General features: G+C 43.7%; 1 pseudogene; it reads left to right on the top strand.

Moving 5' to 3' along the window:
- The first annotated feature begins 1,036 nt into the window (after nt 1-1,036).
- On the top strand, nt 1,037-4,766 carry LOC120694388 (annotated as a pseudogene).
- The last annotated feature ends 1,734 nt before the right edge of the window (nt 4,767-6,500 follow it).

Below are 6,500 nucleotides of genomic sequence, written 5' to 3'. Positions count from 1 at the left end.
GGAGCAAACCCCAGCGGGTTCCATCATGTGGTAATCAGAGCAAGGTTTTTTTCGGTGAGAGATTCTACCCATTCCTTTACCTACAGTCCAGAAAACTACACAAAAATAGGCTAGATCTGAAAATCCCACCAACAAGTTTGAGCTTTTGCTGTTCTGCTTAGTTCTTTGCTTGTTGAGTTTTCAGTTGCATTGTTTGGGCTAGTTGCTGGTTCTTAGTGGTTCAATCTTTAGAGTTTTGAGTTCTGGTCACGTTTTAGTCACCACGAGATCCACCAAATCTATTCATATTTCCGCTGTCATTTCTGCCACCACGAATCCATCTTCCCAGATCTGAGCACTGGAAGAAAACAGTCCTATATCTTGTGTTACATGTCCGATTCAAATGTTTAAATACAATCTGGAAAGGTTATCTCGTGTTCTTTCCAACGGATCTAAATTTGCTCCCTAACTCCTTCTGAGCTCGTCGCAATAGCACTTGAGATTCGCGACCTGCTGTCTGAAAGTTGAGACGTTGGAACTGATTTCAAAGGAGTTGTGTGCAGCAATCCCTTTGTTTGGATTGTTGGGTTTTCAAAAGAGTTTTAGCCCCTGAAAAAGAAAGAGCAAAAAAAAAGAGAAGAGAAGAGAAAAAAAAGTGAAGGGAATAGAGCTGTTGTTTTCTTGCATTCCTTGCTGTCTTGGTGTGTGACAACATTTGTGTTCGGGCTCACGTCTCTAGCTTGATTTGGCATTAGGACCAGCATAGGACCATCAATGAATGTCTATTCAACTTGCTTTGACTAATGTGGTTCTAGCTGTACCTTGATTTGCCTTGTTTGCAGCCACCTATAGCTCCACAAATTATCTACTACATCACGGGGTTGTGCTTGTGCAACCATTTGTGTTGTTCTTGCTGGCTGCCGACACCTCCTGCCTTGCTTGGTAAGAACATGTAAGAACTTGAATGGCTAAGTGTGAGTGAACATATAGTGTGCCACCACCTATTTCCTTTAGTTGGTAGGCAACTTCTTGTGACTTTGTTTGCTGCAAGCTAACCATGGCAGGTGTAGGGAGTGAGGATGAGGATGGTGGAGGTCTGCTTACACCTCGCACCAAAGGCATTGTACAACATTTTCAAAAGCAAGTGAGGGAGTACACCCTTGGAATTGATAATGATTTGCAGGTGATAAATGAGAAGATTGGGCAAATGGAGGCCGCACAGATTTCCAACAACACCAAGCTTGCAGGTTTGGAGACGACGGTTGCTCGCGTGGACAAGAGTCTCGCTGCTCTTCTAAGGCGCTTTGATGAGCTCCACGCGAAGACGAATGATCAGCATAGAGGACGTGGCGAAGAGGATGAGGACGGCGCAAAAAATTCAGGTGCTGATTATGCTGCTGACACCGAAGTTGAGGATCGAGGCCAGCGACATCTACGTCGTAACCGTCGAGGTATGGGTGGACAACGTCCACATGAGGTACATAACAATGACATTGCTTTCAGTAAGATAAAATTTAAGATACCCTCTTTTGATTGTAAATATGATCCAGATGCTTATCTTACTTGGGAGATGGCTGTTGAACAAAAATTTACTTGTCATGATTTTCCTGAAAATGCATGTGTTAGGGCTGCAACTAGTGAATTCACTGATTTTTCTTCCGTTTGGTGGATAGAACATGGCAAGAAAAATCCTAATAACATGCCACAAACTTGGGATGCTTTGAAACGGATTATGAGGGCTAGATTTGTTCCATCTTACTATGCACGTGATCTTTTAAACCAGCTACAGCAGTTAAAACAAGGTACTAAAAGTGTAGAAGAATACTATCAAGAGCTGCAAATGGGCATGCTACGCTGCAATTTAGAGGAGGATATGGAACCTGCTATGGCTAGATTTTTGGGCGGGTTAAACCGGGAAATTCAGGACATCCTTGCTTATAAAGAGTACACTAACATAACCCGTTTGTTCCATCTTGCTTGCAAAGCTGAAAGGGAAGTGCAGGGACGACGTGCAAGTACCAGGACTAACATTTCTGCAGGGAGGAATTTTTCCACGCAGCCCCGCTCAAGCATTCCATCAACTGGATGTGTTGCTGCACCTTATTCATCGTCAGCTCGAACAGCAGCCCCACCTTCTAGCGACAAGCCTCGTGACAACCCTGCAAATTCAGCAGCAAAGACAACGCAAAAACCTGCTGCAACCACTTCATCGGTGGCATCCACAGGTAGAACAAGAGATGTTCAGTGCCACCGCTGCAAAGGATTTGGACATGTCATGCGTGACTGCCCAAGCAAGCGTGTTTTGGTGGTAAAAAATGATGGTGAGTACTCATCTGCTAGTGAACTTGATGAAGATATACTTGCATTGCTTGCGGCTGACCATGCAGGAAGTGAGGGCTGCTCGGAAGAACATATTAATGCAGCTGAAGCCGACCGCTATGAGAGCCTAATTGTGCAGCGTGTGCTGAGCGCACAAATGGAGAAAGCGGAGCAAAATCAGCGGCACACATTGTTCCAAACAAAGTGTGTCATCAAAGAGCGTTCGTGTCGAGTGATCATCGATGGAGGTAGCTGCAACAACTTGGCCAGCAGCGACATGGTGGGGAAGCTTGCGCTTACCACCCAACCACACCCGCATCCATATTGCATTCAATGGCTGAATAACACCGGTAAGGCAAAGGTAACAAAACTTGTGCGAATTAATCTTGCCATCGGATCCTATAAAGATGTTGTTGAATGTGATGTTGTGCCAATGCAAGCATGTAGTATTCTGCTAGGAAGGCCATGGCAATTTGATAAAGATTCTATGCATCATGGTAGATCAAATCAGTATTCCTTCCAACACCATGATAAAAGGATTGTGTTGCATCCAATGTCTCCTGAAGCAATTTTAAAAGATGAACTTACTAGAGCTAGTAAAATGAAGAATCAGGAACAGGCTAAAAGTGAAAATCAGATTGTGGCAAACGAACTTGAGAAGCACAAAAGAGAAGTGCCAAATCTGTTCATGATAACAGAAATGAGATCAAGCTGAAAGGGGCATGTTTCATTGCTACTAAATCTGATTTGGATGAGATTGATACTACCACTGCTGTTTGCTATGCCTTGATTTGCAAACAAACCTTGTTTTCACTTTAGGACATACCTCTTTCCTTGCCCCCTGTTGTCACTAAACTTTTGCAGGAGTATGCGGATGTTTTTCCAAAGGAGGTGCCACCGGGGCTGCCACCAATTCGTGGGATTGAGCACCAGATTGACCTTATTCCCGGGGCCTCCTTGCCCAATCGTGCACCATACAGGACCAACCCTGAAGAAACTAAAGAAATTCAGCGCCAAGTGCAAGAATTGCTCGACAAAGGTTACGTGCGTGAGTCCCTGAGCCCCTGCGCTGTTCCTATCCTTTTGGTTCCTAAGAAAGATGGATCTTGGCGCATGTGTGTAGATTGCCGAGCGATTAATAACATAACTATCAGATATCGTCATCCTATCCCTAGGCTAGATGATATGCTTGATGAATTGAGTGGCTCAATTGTGTTCTCGAAAATTGATTTGCGTAGTGGTTACCACCAGATTCGCATGAAGTTAGGAGATGAATGGAAAACAGCGTTTAAAACTAAATTCGGTCTATATGAGTGGTTAGTCATGCCTTTTGGTCTCACTAATGCACCCAGCACTTTCATGAGATTAATGAATGAAGTTTTACGCGCTTTCATTGGCAGATTTGTTGTGGTATATTTTGATGACATTCTGATCTATAGCAAATCACTAGAAGACCATCTTGATCATTTGCGTGCTGTTTTTGGATGCTCTCCGTGATGCACGTTTGTTTGGTAACCTTGAGAAGTGCACCTTTTGCACAGATCGAGTCTCTTTTCTTGGCTATGTTGTGACACCGCTAGGGAATTCAAGTCGATCAAGCCAAGGTTGAAGCCATTCACAGCTGGCCGGTTCCCACAACGGTCACCCAAGTGCGAAGCTTTCTAGGACTTGCTGGATTTTATCGTCGCTTTGTGATAGGACTTTAGCACCATTGCAGCCCCGTTGCATGAACTCACTAAGAAGGGTACTACCTTCACTTGGGCTGCAGCTCAACAGGATGCTTTCAGCGTGCTCAAAGATAAGTTAACTCATGCACCCTTGCTCCAACTTCCAGATTTCAATAAAACATTTGAACTTGAATGTGATGCTAGTGGAATTGGGTTGGGTGGCGTGCTGCTGCAAGATGGTAAGCCTGTAGCATATTTCAGTGAGAAATTGAGTGGACCTAGCTTGAACTATTCTACTTACGATAAGGAATTGCTTGCTTTAGTTCGAACTTTGGAACTTGGCAGCACTATTTGTGGCCCAAAGAGTTTGTTATACATTCTGATCATGAGTCCTTAAAACACATTCGAAGTCAAGCAAAACTGAATCGTAGGCATGCTAAATGGGTTGAATTCATTGAATCTTTCCCTTATGTCATCAAACACAAGAAAGGGAAGGAGAATGTCATTGCTGATGCTTTGTCTAGGCGTTACACTATGCTGTCCCAACTTGATTGCAAAATTTTCGGCTTGGAAACGATTAAAGCACAATATGCTCATGATGATGATTTTAAGGATGTGTTGCTGAACTGTAAGGAGGGGAAAACTTGGAACAAATTTGTCCTAACTGATGGGTTTGTTTTTAGAGCTAACAAACTATGCATTCCAGCTAGCTCCGTGCGTTTAGTTATTACTGCAGGAAGCACATGGAGGAGGGCTGATGGGACACTTTGGTGTGAAGAAGACAGAAGACATCCTTGCTGATCATTTCTTTTGGCCCAAGATGCGGAGGGACGTGGAGAGATTTGTTGCTCGCTGCACAACATGCCAAAAAGCTAAGTCACGCCTTAATCCTCATGGTTTGTACATGCCTCTACCTGTTCCAAATGCACCATGGGAGGATATTTCAATGGACTTTGTTTTAGGACTGCCTAGAACAAGAAGGGGAGGGATAGTGTTTTTGTGGTTGTGGATAGATTTTCTAAGATGGCACATTTCATACCATGTCATAAGACCGATGATGCTACTCATGTTGCTGATTTGTTCTTTCGTGAAATTGTTCGTTTGCATGGTGTGCCAAACACAATTGTTTCAGATCGTGATGCAAAATTTCTTAGTCATTTTTGGAGAACTTTGTGGGCTAAATTAGGTACTAAGCTGCTATTTTCCACTACATGTCATCCCCAAACTGATGGACAAACTGAGGTTGTGAATAGAACTTTATCTACCATGCTTAGGGCTATTTTGAAAAAGAACATAAAAATGTGGGAAGAATGTTTGCCTCATGTTGAGTTTGCTTACAACCGTTCACAACATTCTACTACTAAAAAGAGCCCTTTTGAGATTGTTTATGGTTTTGTGCCTCGAGCCCCTATTGATTTGCTGCTCCCCTTTGCCTCTACCAACTTCTGAGAGATTGAATTTTGATGCTAAACAACGTGGTGAGTTGATGTTGAAATGCATGAGACCACAAAGGAGACCATAGAAACCATAAATGCTAAATATAAACTTGCTGGTAGCAGAGGAAAGAAGCATGTCACTTTTGAACCAGGTGATTTGGTTTGGCTGCACTTGAGAAAGGATCGGTTTCCTGATTTGAGGAAGTCAAAGTTGCATCCGAGAGCTGATGGCCCTTTTAAAGTTGTAGCTAAGATCAATGATAATGCATACAAACTTGAGTTGCCTGCAGATTTGGGGTTAGCCCCACATTTAACATTACAGATTTGAAATCATATTTGGGTGAGGAAGATGAACTTGAGTCGAGGACGACTCAAATGCAAGAAGGGGAGGATGATGAGGACATCCCTCCCAATGATACACCCATGCCTACTACGCAGCAAGGACCAATGACAAGAGCTCGTGCACGAGAGCTAAATTATCAGGTAAACTCGTTCCTCGCTGTCCATAAACCATCATCCATGAATGGGGGTACTACTAAATTCTTGTGATGCTTTTCTTATTCTTAGGAACTTGGGACATGAACCAGATTGGAGGGAGAGCAAACACGACAAGAAAGCGAGTGTGGATGATCAGATCGGACCATACCAGTTCGGACCTCCAGGAAGGGGCAACTTCGGAAGGCCATAACTCTTAGCTCTGAATATTGTTTGAAGCCCATGAGTACTTGTTGGAAAGCTCCTGAAGTCTACTTTCAGATGGATCCAACCTCAAGATGAAATTCCAAAGGAGCTAAGCAGAATCGCCAAAATGACGTTCAGTCTTCCAGTCTTGGGCTGAGGCCCTTGTATCTAGTTCAGCCCACTAGGGGCCCATTTTAAGTTAGGGTTTACACCCCCCACGCCTCTTGGCTGCTCCCCCACCTATATAAACCACCAGCAGCCACCATTTGAGACTTGGGTTTTGTTTGGTTGTAAGTTTAGCTGCTGCTACTTCCTTGTAAACGCGTGTGTCGATTAGACCACCCGATTTGCTTGATTCAGAACCCCAACTTCGTGTGTATCAGATTTATCCTTTGGGCAAGGTCTGTGTGCTGTTTGC

Source organism: Panicum virgatum, unplaced genomic scaffold (genome assembly GCF_016808335.1).
Source record: "Panicum virgatum strain AP13 unplaced genomic scaffold, P.virgatum_v5 scaffold_5410, whole genome shotgun sequence".
NCBI lineage: Eukaryota > Viridiplantae > Streptophyta > Magnoliopsida > Poales > Poaceae > Panicum > Panicum virgatum.
The sequence above is the reverse complement of the archived record's forward strand: the minus strand, read 5'-3'. Positions and strand labels throughout refer to the sequence as shown.